Here is a 15,884-nt window from a genome sequence, read left to right as displayed (position 1 = left end):
AACCAATAAATCAATTATTATTAATGGAATAACTGGTGTATTTTTGTGTTTTAACTGGACATTTTATGTATTTACATGTCAAACGTTATCTCCTTTCCCTGTTTCCCATCTGGAACCCCTCTATTCATCCCCATCCTCATGCTTCTATGAGGGTGCTCCCTCATCTTCCCACCTACTCCTACCTAACCATCCTGGCATTACACTAAGGGTCATCAAGCCTTCATAGGACCAAGGTCCTCTTCTCCCATTGATGCCAGATAATGCCAACCTCTGTTACATAATGGTATTGGAGGCATGGGTCCCTCCATGAGTACTCTTTGGGTGATGATTTAATCCCTGGGAGCTCTGTGGGGAGGGGTCGATTTGGTTGATGTTGTTCTTCCTGTGGGGTTGCAAACTCCTTCAGCTCCTTCAGTCCTTTCTCTAACTCCTCCATTGGGGTTCCCATACTCAGTCCACTGGTTGACTGTGAGCATCTGCCTCTGTTTTTGTCAGGCCCTAGCAGAACCTCTCAGAAGATAGCTATTTCAGGCTCCTGTTAGCATGTACTTTTTGGCATCCACAGTAGTGACTGAGTTTGGTGGAAGCATATGGGATAGATCCCCAGGTGGGGCAGTCCCTGGATGGCCTTTCCTTCAATGTCTGCTCCACACTTTGACCCCATATTTCCTTTCTATAATAAAAATTTGGAGATGAGTGGGTGGCCCCATTCCCAAATTGGTGGCCTTACCTAACGTCTGGATATGGTCTCTATAGGTTCTCCCTCCCATTTGTTAGGCATTTAAGCTAATCTCATCTTTGTTGGGTCCTGGGGCCTTTTGCTTTCCTGGCATCTGGCACTGGCTGGTGGCTACCTCTAGCAGCCCCATTGTTGCACACCTCTGTTCAAATTCCTAACCCTCAATATATCATTCCTGTCTCCTCCCATACCTGATCCTGCCCTGCTCCCCTTTCCCCTCCCTGCCTTTTCTTCCTCCCAAGTCCTTCCCAACCTCTACCTCCTGTGAGTATTTTGTCCCCCATTTAAGAAACAGTAAAGCAGCCACATTTTGGACATCCTTTTTCTTGAGCTTTACATGGTCTATGAATTGTATCATTGTATCTTGAGTATTACAAGCTTTTGGGCTAATATCCACTTATCAGTAAGTGCATACTATATGTGCTCTTAAATTGAAGAAGATCTCAGAAGAAGGAAAATTTTCCCTTGTTCATGGATTGGCAGGATTAATATAGTAAATAATAGCCATCTTGCTGAAAGCAATCTACAGATTTAATGCAATCCCCTTCAAAATTCAAACTCAGCTCTTCATAGAGTTAGAAAGAGCAATTTGCAAGTTCATTTGGAATAACAAAAACCCAGGATAGCAAAAACTATTCTCAGCAATAAAAGAACTTCGGTGGAATCACCGTCCCTGACCTCAACCTGTATTACAGAGTGATCCTGATAAAATCTGTATGGTATCAATACAGAGATAGGCAGGTAGATCTTTATGGGTGTTCCCCTCCCCAGGGTCAGTCCATGTATAGTCCTTAGGTAGTGACTTAGTCCCTGGAAGCTCTGGTTGGTTGGCATTGTTGTTCATAAGGGGTCTCAAGCTCCTTCAAGCTCTTTCAGTCCTTTCTCTGATTCCTTCAATGGGGTCCCATTCTCAGTTCAGTGATTTGCTGCTGGCATTCGCCTATGTATTTGCTATATTCTGGCAAATTGATCCATTCTTATCCCCTTGTACAAAGCTCAAGCCCCAGTGGATCAAGGTCTGCCACATAAAACCAAATACACAGAAACTAATAGAAGAGAAAGTATGGAAGAGGCCTGAACACATGACTTACTTACTTTTAAATTTTACCTATTTTGTTTGGTAATGTCTGGATTTCTATGTACGTCAGGCTGCCCTTAAACCCTAAATCTGTGTTTGGATTATAGACATTATCTATCATACTTGGCTCGTGTATAATTATTTTATTTTGTCTATTATCTCATTAAATGAGGTTCCCATAGCTGGTACTATTCGATATATAAAAACAACTATGAAGATTTTATTATTATGTACTAAGTATTCAATTTTTATATATTTGATAAAGAAAATATACTAAATATTTTGTTATAGTAAAAAGAAAACAGCAATAAGTTAAAATTAGAGCCACATACACACATTCAAACAACATAATTTCTTACTGAGAACAGAGGATTTTTTTTGTATTTAATTTAATCTTTATTATTTGTCACCAAATTCCATGAGGTTGTGCATAAATTCTAAAATAGTCTTCTGTACTAAAGGAAGTTAATTTCATATTTGCCTGTTATTCATTAAAAGAAAATGTACAACTAAGTGGATAACAAATAACTTCTTAAAATAATAACTGAAAAATACCTTCATGCTCTATCACTTATCATGTCACTGAATAATTTATAATGGTTTAACAAAATCAAGTCAATAATAATCGCTATCCAAGCAAGTTTAATTTAAAATAAAAATAAGGCAATAAATGCTATGCAAAATTCAGAAAAAAATGTAAAATTTCAGATTAAGTATATGAGGAACTATGAGAGACTATTTTTATATGTAAGAAAATCTACTCTAAATAGAAAGGGAGTAGACTGCATCAAAATGAAGGCATTGTGAATATATCATATTCAATAGACATATGCTTCACACAGACTATCAGGTGTGAAATTGAGACAGGCTCCTCTTAAGGTTCTCTTGGGATAGTTATGAACACAATAAAAATTTAGGAGTTTTTATTTTTTTATTTTTTATATTAATATAAAGTTTAAAAACAAAAAGTATAAAACCTCTGCCACTAAGGATATTTGAAGTTGTGTCCTCTAAAAGGTATTACGATTTTTCAAAGTCTATGTAACTCTTAGAAAAGGATTGCTATTCTGGGTTCAGGGAACTATTTATGGTGACAGAGAACATAATTGAGTTATTTTGTCTTTTTTTTCCTCCAGAGCTGAGGACCAAACCCAGGTCCTTGCACTTGTTAGGCAAGACTCTACCACAGAGCTAAAGCCCCAACCCCTCACAGTTGAATTATAAACACTGTGATGTGGAAAATCATTGAGCCCTCTGACTGAAAGCTTGTAAAAAGAAGTCTTTTGTTTTGGGAGAAAGAAGAAGAGGTATCATGGAAGGCTTCTGATATCTCTGGTTTTCACACAATCACTCCCTTGAAACTACAGAATTCTCTCTTTCTGATAGGTTCAACTTTTATTTCCTCAACAACTTTTTGTTATGGTTGCAAAGCAATTAAAAAAATCAAAACATTAATTTGCTTCCAATCTGCAACTCAGTCTTAGGCAGATCAGCCTCTCCTGACCCTTTTCTATACCCCATACCCTGACTGTCTCCCAGGAGGCCTACCATAACCAGGGACAGAGATGATACCTCAGTACCTGCCCCAGCTGGCACCCCCAACAGAGCCCAGCAGACCAGGGATCCATCAGTTCTTCCAGATTCACATAAAACTTCTGGTCTGCTACTCTGCCCAGGGCAGATCATGTGGTCCTGACCCTCTCCAACACCTCAGAGCTATTTGTCTACCAGGAGGTCTTCAGTAACCAAGGACAGAGCCTTGCTGTCTCCCAGGATTTCTGCCTCAATTAGGGACACAGGAAGCCTGTCCAAACCAGGGACACTGGAGGCCTCCTATCTAGAGACCATACCGTCTACCTCCTGGGAGGCCTACTCTAATTAAGCTAACAAAGATCTACCTTCCTCCAAGGAGGGACAGGCTCAGTTGAGTGAACAGGGCCAGTTAAGAGCAGAGATAACCAGATGGTGAAAGACAAGTTCAAGAACATAAGCAAGAGAAACCAATGTAATGCAGCAAAATCAGAACCCAGCTCTCCCACCTTAGCAAGCCATCGATAGCCTAACAGAATTGAAAAGCAAAACTATGACCTAATATCCTTTCTCATGAAGATGATAGAAGTCTTTAAGGAGAATATAACTCACTTAAAGAAATAAAGGAGAAACCAGGCAAACAAGTAGAAGCCCTTAAAGAGGAAACAAATAAATCCCCTTTAGAAATACAAGAAAATATGGTGAAACAGATGAAGGAATTGAACAAAGCCACCCCCCCAAAAAGGAAATAGAAACAATAAAGAAATCTCAAATAAGGCAACCCTGGAGATAGAAAATCTAGGAAAGAGATCAGGAGTTACAGATGCAAGCATCACCAACAGAGTGTAAGAGAAAATCTCAGACATAGAAGATACCATATACCATAGAAGAAATTGACACAAATGTGAAATAAAATACAGAGTGCAAAAGGCTCCTAACCCAAAACATTCAGAAAATTCAGGACACAATGAAATTCATAGGCAAATGGATGGAACTAGAAAATACCATCCTGAGAGAGGTAACCCAATCACAGAAAAACACACATGGTATGCACTCATTGATAAATGGCTATTAGTCCAAATGCTTGAATTACCCTAGACACACAGAACACATGAAACTCAAGAAGGATGACCAAAATGTGAATGCTTCACTCCTTCTTTAAAAGGGGAACAAGAATACCCTTGGCAGGGAATAGGGAGACAAAGTTTAGAACAGAGGCAGAAGGAACACCCATTCAGAGCCTGCCTCACATGTGGCCCATACATATACAGCCACCAAACTAGATAAGATGGATGAAGCAAAGAAGTGCAGGCCAACAGGAACTGGATGTAGATCTCTCCTGAGAGACACAGCCAGAATACAGCAAATACATAGGCGAATGCCAGCAGCAAACCACTGAACTGAGATTGGGACCCCCATTGAAGGAATCAGAGAAAGGACTGGAAGAGCTTGAAGTGGCTCGAGACCCCATATGAACAACAATGGCAAGCAACCAGAGCTTCCAGGGACTAAGCCACTACCTAAAGACTATTCATGGACTGACCCTGGACTCTGACCTCATAGGTAGCAATGAATATCCTAGTAAGAGCACCAGTGGAAGGGGAAGCCCTGGGTCCTGCCAAGACTGAACCCCCAGTGAACGTGACTGTTGGGGGGAAGGCGGTAATGGGGGGAGGATGGGGAGGGGAACACCAATAGAGAAGGGGAGGGGTAGGGGTTAGGGGGATGTTGACCCGGAAACCAGGAATGGGAATAACAATCAAAATGTAATAAGAAATACTCAAGTTAATAAAGATTAAAAAAATTAGGGAGGGGAAGGATAAGCAATAAAAATAATTGTTTAATGCCAGCTTAAAAAAAAAGGCCAAACCGAAGAACAATATTAATAGGGGAGTCTTAAGATCCCCAGTTCACAGTGCCAGAAAACATTGTCAACAAAATCAGAGAAGAAAACTTCCCTAATCTAAGGAAAAGATGCCCATAACCATACAAAAGCCTCCAGGACCCCAAATAAACCAGAAAAGAATTCCTCCCATCACATAGTAATCAAAGCACTAAATACACAGAACAAAGAATGAATATTAAACGAGGTAAGGGGAAAAGGCCAAGTAATATATAAAGCCGAATTATCAGAATTATACCAGACTTCTCTATAGACTCTAAAAACAAGAAGATCCTGGACAGATGTCATGCAGAACCTAAGAGAACACAAAAGCCATACCAGGCTATTATACCCAACAAAACTCCCAATCACCATAGTTGGAGAAACCAAGATACCCCAAGAAAAAGCTTTAAACCATAACTTTCTACTAATTCAGCCCTACAGAGGACATTAGAAAGAGAACTCCAACACAAAGAGGGTAACTCTACCCATGAAAACACAAGAAAGTAATCATGTCACAACAAACACAGAAGGGAATCACACAATTATAATACCACCTCTAACAACTAAAATAACAGGCGCTGACAACCATTGGTGTTTAATATCTCTCAACATCAATAGACTCAATTCATCAATAAAAAGACATAGGCTAACAAACTGGATACATAATTAGGATCCAGCATTTTGCTGCATACAAGAAGCACACCTCAGTGACAAGAAGAGCAACTACCTCAGAGTAAGAGTCTGGAAAAAATGTTACCAAGCAAATTGTCATAAGAAACAAGCTGGAGTAGCCATTCTAATATCCAATAAAATAGACTTTACTCAAAAGTTATCAAAAGAGATGTGGAAAGTCACTTCATACCCATCAAAGGAAAAAATCTAACAAGAGGAATTTTCTATGTCCCAAATACAAGGTAACCCATATTTGTAAAAGAAACTTTACTGAAGCTCTAAAAACAATGGATCTCACAGAATAATTGTGGGAGACTTCAACACCCAACTCTCACTCTCACTAATGAAAAGTCATTGAAATACAAACTATACACAGTGAAACTAACAAGTTATGAATCAAATGGAGACCTTCTCCAAAATTCACCATATAATCAGTTACAAAACAAGTCTCAACACATACAGGAAGATTGAAATAATCCCATGCCTTCTATCAGATCATTATAGATTAAGACTGATTTTCAATAACAACAAACACAACAGATAGTTCACATATTCATGGAAACTGAACCACTCTCTACTCAGTGATAACTTGGTCAGGAAAGAAATAGTGAAAGAAAGCAGACTTTCTAGAATTTAATGAAAATTAAGGTATATCATACTCAATGTTATGAGACATAATGAAAGCATTGTTAAATTTGGGAAGCGGGTGTGGCAACAGTCCCAAAATGGCGCCCAGGACTGCAGCTAAGTCTCATGACTAGCACCTGACTTCCTCACACACCTGAAACTAGCCATGTCCATTGTGAGAGCTGCGCAGGCACACCATGACACAAGATCAGGCCATGTGACGTGGACCTATGAACTGAGATTACACAGTCTAGACTGAGGAGGTGAGGTTGAGGGAGGCTATAAGGGAGTGTGCTCAGGGGCTGAGAGAGAGAGAAGAAAGGAAAAGAGAAATTGCTGCTTGCATGCAGAAAGAAAGGTTCCTGAATAAACTGCTTAGAGAAGAACGTCGTGGTGTTGCTCCTTTCTGAGGGACAGAGACAGAGACGACAGTTAAAAGAGAAATTAATAGCACTAAGTACTGTCATAAAGAAGTTGGAGAGAACCTACGCTAGCAACATAACAGCACACATGAACACTCTAGAAATAAAAGAAAACACACTGAAAAGGAGTAGAAGACCAGAAATAAGCTCAGGGCTGAAATCAACCAAATACAAATAAAGAGAATGATACAAAAATACAAAAGTAAGAGCTGCTTCTTTGAGAATATCAACAAGAAAGTATCTTCAAAAATGGTACAGGTCTAATTGGCAGTTTGCATGTAGGAGAATGCAAATTGATCCATATTTATCACCTTGTCTAAATTTCAAATCCATGCAGATCAAGGACCTTCACATAAAACCAGCTACACTCAATCTAATAGAAGAGAAAGTTGGATTAGCCTTGTATACCTTGGCACAGGGGGAAATTTACTGAACCAAATTTGCCAAGGGCTCAGGATTTAAGATCAACTATTGACAAATGGGACCTCATGAAATTGAAAAGCATCTGTAATGCAAGGGACACTGTCAATAAGACAAAATGGCAACTTGCATGTTAAGAAAAAGGACTTTCCTAACCATACATCTGATAGTGAGGTAATATTCAAATTAAACAAAGAACTCAAGAAACTAGACCCATGAAAAGGGAATAACTCATTTTAGCATGTGCTACAGCACTAAATTGAGGAATCTTGAATGGCTGAGAATCACTTAAAGAAATGATCAACATCCTTTAGTTATTCAGTAAATGCAAATCAAAACAACCCTGAGTTTCTTCCTTACACCAATCATAATGACTAAGATCAAAGATCAAAAATTCAAATGACTGTAGATGCTGGTGAGAATGTGGAGAAAGAGGAGCACTCCTCTAGGGCTGGTAGGATTGTAAACTGGTACAACCACTCTGGGAATCAAGCTGGCAGTTCCTCAGAAAGCTGGAACTAGTTCTAACTGAAGAACCAACTATACCTTCCTGGGTGTATACCCAAAAGAAGCTCAGCTGTACCACAATGACACTATGTTCATAGTAGACTTATTTGTAATAGCCAGAAGCTGGAAACAACCCAGGTGTTCCTCAACTGAAGAATGGATACAGAATATTTGGTTCATTTGCACAGTGGAATATTACTCAGTTATTAAAAATGGGGACATCATGAGTTTTGCAGGCAAATGGATTGAACTACAAAATATCATCCAGAGCCAGGTAACCCAGACCCCAAACGACATGCGTGGTATTTATTCACTGATGAATGGATATTAGCCAAAAAGTTCTGAATACCCATAGTGCAAAGCAGAGACCATATGAAGCTTAAAATGAAGGATAACTCAAGTGTGGATGCTTCAACTCCACTTAGAAGGGGGAACATAACAATCACGGGAGGCAGAGGGAGGGATGGACCTAGGTGGGAAAAAGGAGGGGGAGGGATAAGGGGGGGCATGTTAGGTATGGGGAGAGATAGAAGAGTAGCCCAGAGTGCCAGATGAATGAATATAAATATGCAACAATGTCAGCTCAGGAGCCAGGTACCCTCTAGAAAGTCCCAGGTACTGGGGAAGTGAGATGCTTCTAGGACCCGATGAGGATGGCCTTAGCTGAAATGCCCAACAGTGAGAAGAAGGAACACAAAGAGCCAACTCCACTATGTAGACATGACTCCCGTTTGAGGGGTGGGGTTATCCATCTATCTCAAAATTTGTTGACCCAGAGTTGTCCTGTCTAAAGAACTGCAGGGATAAAAATGCATCAGAGACTGAAGGAAAGGCCATCCAGAGCCCACCCAATTTGGGTTCCATCCCATGAGCAGGCACCAAACCCCAACACTATTGCTGATGCCAAGAAGTGCTTGCAGACAGAAACTTGACATGGCTGTCCTCTGAGAGGCTCTACCAGCACTGACTGAGACAGATGCAGATACTTAGAGCCAACCATTGGACTAAGCTCTGAGGCCGCCGTGGAACAGTAAGTGGAAGGACTGAAGGAGCTAAAGGGTATTACAACCCCATAGGAAGAACAACAGTATCTACTAACCAGATCCCTCGGAGCTCCCAGAAACTAAGCCACCAACCAAAGAGCATACATGGATTGGTCCGTGGCCCCTGCTACATAGGTAGCTGAGGACTGCCTTGTCTGGCCTCAGTGGGAGATGTGCTTTGGTCCTGTGGAATGTTGGTGGCCCAGAGAAGAGGGATGATAAAGGGGGTAGGGGGAAGTGGATGGGTGTGTGTGGGGGAACATCCTGTTATAGGCAAAGAGGAGGGGGATGGGAGAGGGGACTTGTGGAGGAGGCACCAGGATGGGGGATAACATTTGAAATGCAAATAAATAAAATAAATAATAAAAATTCAATTTCTCATCTTAGTATTACCTTAAACCTAATCTAAAATGAATTACTCTCTATCAAAGTCCAATGAAATATTAAATAAACTCTCATAGTAATTTGTGATAAATGGGGATTTAAAGGCCACACCTACACATATTTCTTCCTTAATGGCTCTTCCTTACCTAAAAGCCACTTTTGTCACTGTGAAGTCATTGCAGTTTGGTGACTGTGCTAAAGTGTAGAAAAGGACCATATTCCCAATTATAGTAGGCTGTGCAGTACACAGGAAGATAACAAATCCTGGGACCTAGTCTCGGAGTTGCAACTTCACAGATCAGAAGCTTTAAGACTGGCTCTTTGGTCCTTTTGACTATCAATCTTCCTGCTTACAAAATGTCTGATCACAAACACTTCTCTAATTGTGATGAGATTTAGAGGAAAAATATACAAGATCAATGTGTCATTGCCAACTTTTAAAAGGATGTTTGTCAATTACTACAAGTGGTAGAAAAGTTAATCTTAATAATAATATAGAATTGCAGTGACTCTGAGTAATAAGAGCCCTAATAATATGTTAGGGAAAACAAAAGGCCTTGCAAACATCGAGGAAAGCAAAAACTGGCAATGGTTCTAGGAATGGGATACATATACACAGGTAAGAGGTAGGTGCACAGGGCATGGTCACTGAGAAGGTAACTACTCCATATTAGGGACGTTGCTCCTCCATGCATGCACACATGCTTGATCAGACACTAAGCTGTGTGTATCTATGAAGGTGTCTCTTGATGGGCTTAATGGAAATCATTGTTTTACTTTCACTGACTTGAAGTATTCAGTTTATAATTACACTTATGCAAATGTGAACATTGCGAATACCCATCCACCTGGCTGAATTCATGGGCTTCCTTACTCTCTCTCTCTCTCTCTCTCTCTCTCTCTCTCTCTCTCTCTCTCTCTTTCTCTCTCTGTCCATCTGTCTCTTTCTCTATTTCTCTCTTTTCTTTCTTCCCCATCTCTTTTTCCCATTTTTTCTGCCTTCTTTATTATTCTTTAAACAAATTTGACCGTAGAATAAGTTTATACTAACAGCAGCGTCTGAACACCTCACAGCACAATTAACCAATAATTAAAGCATTTGGGAAAATAAATCTCATATAAAACTTGAAAGTACACTTGAACTATTTTAGAGAATACAGGGAAAAATCCTGTTAGAATTTTCTTCTGTAGCATTATCTCAAATGATTAATCACTTTGTAAAGGTTTGGGCTGGGGAGATGGTTCAGTGAGTGCGAACTCACACTGCTCTTGTGAAAGACACGATTTTGGTTCCCAGACTCTATGTTGTGGGCTCACAAGCACCCTGAACTCCAACTCCAAAGGATTTGCTGCCCTGCTCCAGACTCTGTATGTACCTGCCATCCACAAGCACAGACTTACATACAGATCTATACATTTACATGAAACAAAAAAAGGAGAGAGAGAATAATATTAGAAAAACAAATTGTGTTTATTCTAAAGCAATCAAACAAATTAAAAATTAATAATAGTTGAGGAGATGGTTGATTTGGTAAAAATATCTGGCTCACAAGCATGAGGACCTGAGTTTGGAGCCCCAGTACTCATGCAAAAATAAGAGTGTGATTGACTGCGTCTATATTCTCAGCACGGCTATAGACAGATCTAAGTAGATTTACCAAGATCACTGGCCCACTGGCCAGCCAACCTAGGCAAATCAGTGAGTGTTACATTCTGTGAAGGACCATATCTCAAATACTACCCTGGAAATTCAATTGAAGACACCCAATATCAACCTCTAGCCCCAATGTCTCTCTCTCTCTCTCTCTCTCTCTCTCTCTCTCTCTCTCTCTCTCTCTCTCTCTTTCATGCACATCCTCATGTGTGCATACTTTCATGTGTAATATACACTGAGGTGCTTGCACTCACAGAAAACACATACATACACACACAGGTGTGAGCGTGCATGAATGAAAGCCACAGAGATGGGAAGAGAGAGGGGGGGCATAATGGCAAAAGCAACTTATGGTTTCTTCTTAATTTGATAAAAAAGAGGGTTTCTTAACCCTATCATTTCATTTCATGTTGCCTAGATTTTGTTCTTATTTATTTATTTTTGCTTTGTTTTGTGAGTTAGGGGGAATGTCATCCCTATTCTTATACCTCACGATTAGGAATTCCTATCAAGGAGTCTCTATTGACTTCTCTTTGCAGAAAATCATACTTTAAATGGTAAATAGGTTAACAAACAAACAATAAAAACAAAACCCCAGAATTTATTTCACGTATGTGACTTTTTGGTAAGAGAGATCATTTTTCTGTCTTTGCAATGCATTCTTTCCTTGTTTTTATGATTCCTACCACTGTAATCTCTTAAGTGATGTATTGATAGGAATACTCTTAGATAATTATAAACAGAATAAATAAATAAATTGTTAAGGGTAAGAAAATAATCTCTTGCTGTCCTTGCTGACCCACAGTGATACACTTACTCCAACAGGGCCACATCTCCTAATAGTGCCACTCCTTGGGTCAAGCATATACAAACCATCACAATTACCAAACACAACTCTAGAGTTTTACAAGAATCATATTTTAAAAACCAGGTATGTCGATGGTGGTAGGGTCTAGGTGATAGAGTCTAGACCATAGGACTCATCTTTAAAAGGCTGTTCAGGTACACATACCACATTTCAAATGGGGCCAGAGGAATATATTATATGTCTCAATCCCCCTCAGTGCCTTGAGACAAGATCTCTCACTGATGGCATCATCGTTATGATGGCAAAAATAAGTTAATTATTATAACTTTGTTACTTACTACTCAATTGTAATGAATATTTAGTCTATAAATGCTTTCTTTATGCACATATAATAGATATCTGAACCCATTTTTAACAACTATAAGATAATACATTTGAGTCAAAGCGTCTGTTTGGAGTTGAAAATCATTTTGCAATGTCCAACTATGAGATAAAAGACATTTAGTGCCCCTATGAGTAGAAATACATCCTGGGGTGGAAACTAATGAGAAATTCTCTTAAAAAATTAATTCTGCAACAACTACCATGCATAAAGTAAATCTTGGAGTTGACTGAAAGTGGGTCTACCTGATGTTAGATAATTATGAAGTAAAATTTTAATATGATTTCCAACATTTGGTGGTTATGAAAGAGACAACAAAAGAATGACATTGGAGCAGGTTGATGGCTCAAGCCATAAGACTATTTCTTATTGAGTTAAGGAGACTTAAGTTCGAATCCCTTGAATCCATGTGAAAAGCAAGGTGTAGTCATATATGTACCTGGAGTCTTAGTCCTGGTGGTGAGGAAAGATAAGGGCAACTGGTTTTACAGACTTCCAGTCTAGCTCCAGATTCAGTGAGAGATCTTAACATACAATGGGGATCAGATATACAATATACTCCTCTAGCCCCAATTTTGACATGTGGTATACATGTAATACATACATAAATGTATAAAACACACACAAACACACACACACATGCACATGCAAGACTTCTCTCACATACACAAATAAGTGAGTACACACGATAAATAAAAAAGTTGATAAAATATAACATGAATCTACAATCTATAAAATTTTGCATGTATACTTTGAATAATTGCATTAATTCCAGACCAATTATTGTTCTAACTCAACAGTAAAAAGGAAAACAAGTGAGTTCATCTTCTTTGAGTAATATCAGTTTTTTAAAACTACTTTTGCCCCTCAGGAAACAAAATTGTCTTAAAGTCTAAAATAAATTTTAATTAAAAAAAACAATAGGTGGAAAGGTTTTGTACTTTGAAGTACTTATAATGATGTTTTCACAAACAAAATGCTCTAATAAATGGAGGGTTTTTACTGCCTTAGGATTATTTTTTATCTACTACTGCACAAATATGCTGCCAAGTAGCAACTGCACAGGGTTGGAGCGAAATTAAATACCTCCAATTGCCATTAGCAATTGTGAAAAATTATTAGTCTGTCTAGAGGAAACTAATAGACATGATTAGAGTAACCAAGTCTTCTTTATCTTATGGAAATCAATAGCCTGGATATGTCTCAAGCAGATAATGAATTAAGGACACATGAGCAGTAGATTCAATAAGCTGTTGTGTGTACTCTGCCCACACTCATCCATTTGATGATGCCTTTATTCAATCTGCTTCAACCAATACTAAATTACAACCAGCTGTCTCTTTAGTTTCAAACTACACTCATGTAGACACTAGATAAAATCATAGGACCAATGTCAGCCTCTGGTTTTATAGCCTTAGGTTTTAAAACCACATGTTAACAGAAGTTACAGTTACTTTATATAAAATTGTGACTGATGTGTATTTTCTTTTATAAATACTCAGCATGTGTTTACATATTTACAACATATACATGAGTATGAATATATGCTGAAAGTAAATGTTTTATTATATGGTACTTTGTGGCTAATCAGATGTATGTAAATCAATATAGAAGCAGCGTGTATTTAGAGAACTTATGAGTAACTGTAAAGATATCACAAAGCAGAGGGACAGGTACCAGTTCCATTTCTACACAAAGATCTAACTTCAATCCAATAAGAATATGAATCTATTAAAATTTTAGGCAACTGTCCCATAAGATTAATACATATGTGCCCTAGTATATTTAATTCAGATTGGATTTAATTGAAAATCTTTTATAATATGCATATTTCATATCAGTCGAGGCATAGTCTAAAACATCACTGTAAAACATTTCATGTTCAGAGGAGAATTTTGTGGAGGGATTGGGGAAAGAACACACCTTACAACCCTTTCAAGGTATCTATCCTGCTACTAAAGATTAAAAAGACTGCTATTGCGGGGAGCAGCATGTCTAAGGCTCTATGTCTAAGGTGGCTTCAGAGTATTTTTTCAGGAGCCTTAGGACAGCAAGTTCATTCCTCATCTTCCACACCCAGGGGAAGAGGGAAGCCTGGCAGATACTTATGGCGAGACAGATTCATAAAGAGTCATCAAAGGGATGTTTCTCAAATATTGTGAGTCCTTGGGTTTCATAGGGTAAAATTTCTGCATTAACCTATAATTCTTGAGTAGGAATATTTTGTATCCAAGTGCTAAGTATAGGGAGAACAAGGGAAGAAAATGATTTAAGTATGTATTTTTACCCCAGACTCCAATGTTTCACAGCATGACATTAGCTAGGTAAATTTGTATTTTTGTGACATAGGCAGTAGGGGACATTTATACTTTTGTAACATAGCCAGGACAGTGAGGGGAACTGTTGTACCATGGCCTCGGGTACCTTACAAAGGTACCTTTGAAAGCATCTTGCATCTCACTAGTCTAGAAGTGGGTCAAAATCCTTGTTTAGTCTAAAGCTATCTATAAATTTATCTCAGTCACTTGCTCAGCATAATGGGAAAGGTACAGAATGCCTTTCTAATTTCATGCTGTTTGAATATTAGAAGCACAAATGCCTTTGATTATTTCAACAAGTAATAAGCAAATAAAAAAAGATGAGAATCAGGGCCTGAGCAGAGGCGAAAAGCAAACCCTGTTGTCCTATGCAAATGTTATCCATTGCTTTGAATATATCCAAAATTCTGAGAAGCTAGTTTTCATAAACTCTTACTTGCTGACACTGATTAAACACTGATTCAGTAGGGTCTTCTTCCTATGAAATGGGAAATAATACCGCCTTAATGGGAGGCAGCATCAACTATCAGAACCCATCACCCAAACACCAACATCATCTGAACACCATGATGAGAAACTAATGGTGTGTGCTGGAAACGTTTTACATCTCATGAGCACCAGAAGTGTTATTTCCAGTGTCACTGGCCTGTGGTTTCTAGGATGATGGCTGTCAATCATTTCCAAACATTTAGAAGGTTGATCCAAGATGTAGTCAGAAAATGTTATCGGCATGTAGCCTCTGGTGAAATTTCTGAAAAATCCATTCAAGGAGCACAAGACTAAGAGAACAGACTATAAACATCTCCATTGCCCGTGATTCTCAGGTACAAATCTAATTTTATTCTTCCAAATAATTTGCAGGATATTTCAGGGTGAATGTCTAACTAGAATATCAGGACTATATTCAATAGAGCTTTCATTGACTGTGTGCAACAATGTGAATTATATTTGCCTATTGTGATAGTTTGAATGGCAATGGCCCTTAGAGACTCATAGTACTTGGTACTCAGAAGGTAGAAGAGTTGGGAGGTCTTACTTTATTGGTGTTGTGTCCCTGGGGAGTGGGACTATAAGGTTCTCACAGCATATACAGTTGGTTCCTAGTTAGCTCTCAGTGCCTCTTGCTTATGGATCAGATGTAAAATCTCAGCTACTGCGCCAGCAGCTTGCCTATTTACCTATTCTATTGCCAACCATGCTTGTCACACCATGACTCTAATGGATTCTAGCACTCTAAAATCATGAGCCCAAAAGTAAATGCTTTCTTCTATAAGATGCCTTTTTTATGGCAATAGAAAAGTGACTAATACTGAAATTGTTACCAAAGAAGGGTTAGTTCTGTGACAGGACTGGCCATGATAGTTTTTAGAGGATTGTGGAAGGCATTAGGACATTGGACTATCAAAGCCACTGAA

At 38.8% G+C, this 15,884-nt stretch overlaps 1 protein-coding gene across 12 annotated transcripts in view; it reads right to left on the bottom strand.

The window, feature by feature from the left end:
* Tenm3 (teneurin transmembrane protein 3) overlaps positions 1–15,884 on the bottom strand; it is a 2,726,621-nt gene that overhangs the window by 1,887,931 nt on the left and 822,806 nt on the right. The gene's annotated exons all lie outside the window — the stretch shown is intronic.

The sequence above is a fragment of the Rattus norvegicus genome, chromosome 16 (assembly GCF_036323735.1).
Source record: "Rattus norvegicus strain BN/NHsdMcwi chromosome 16, GRCr8, whole genome shotgun sequence".
In the NCBI taxonomy this organism is placed as follows: Eukaryota; Metazoa; Chordata; class Mammalia; order Rodentia; family Muridae; genus Rattus; species Rattus norvegicus.
Note: the sequence above shows the minus strand (reverse complement) of the source record. Positions and strands in the feature narration are given on the sequence as shown.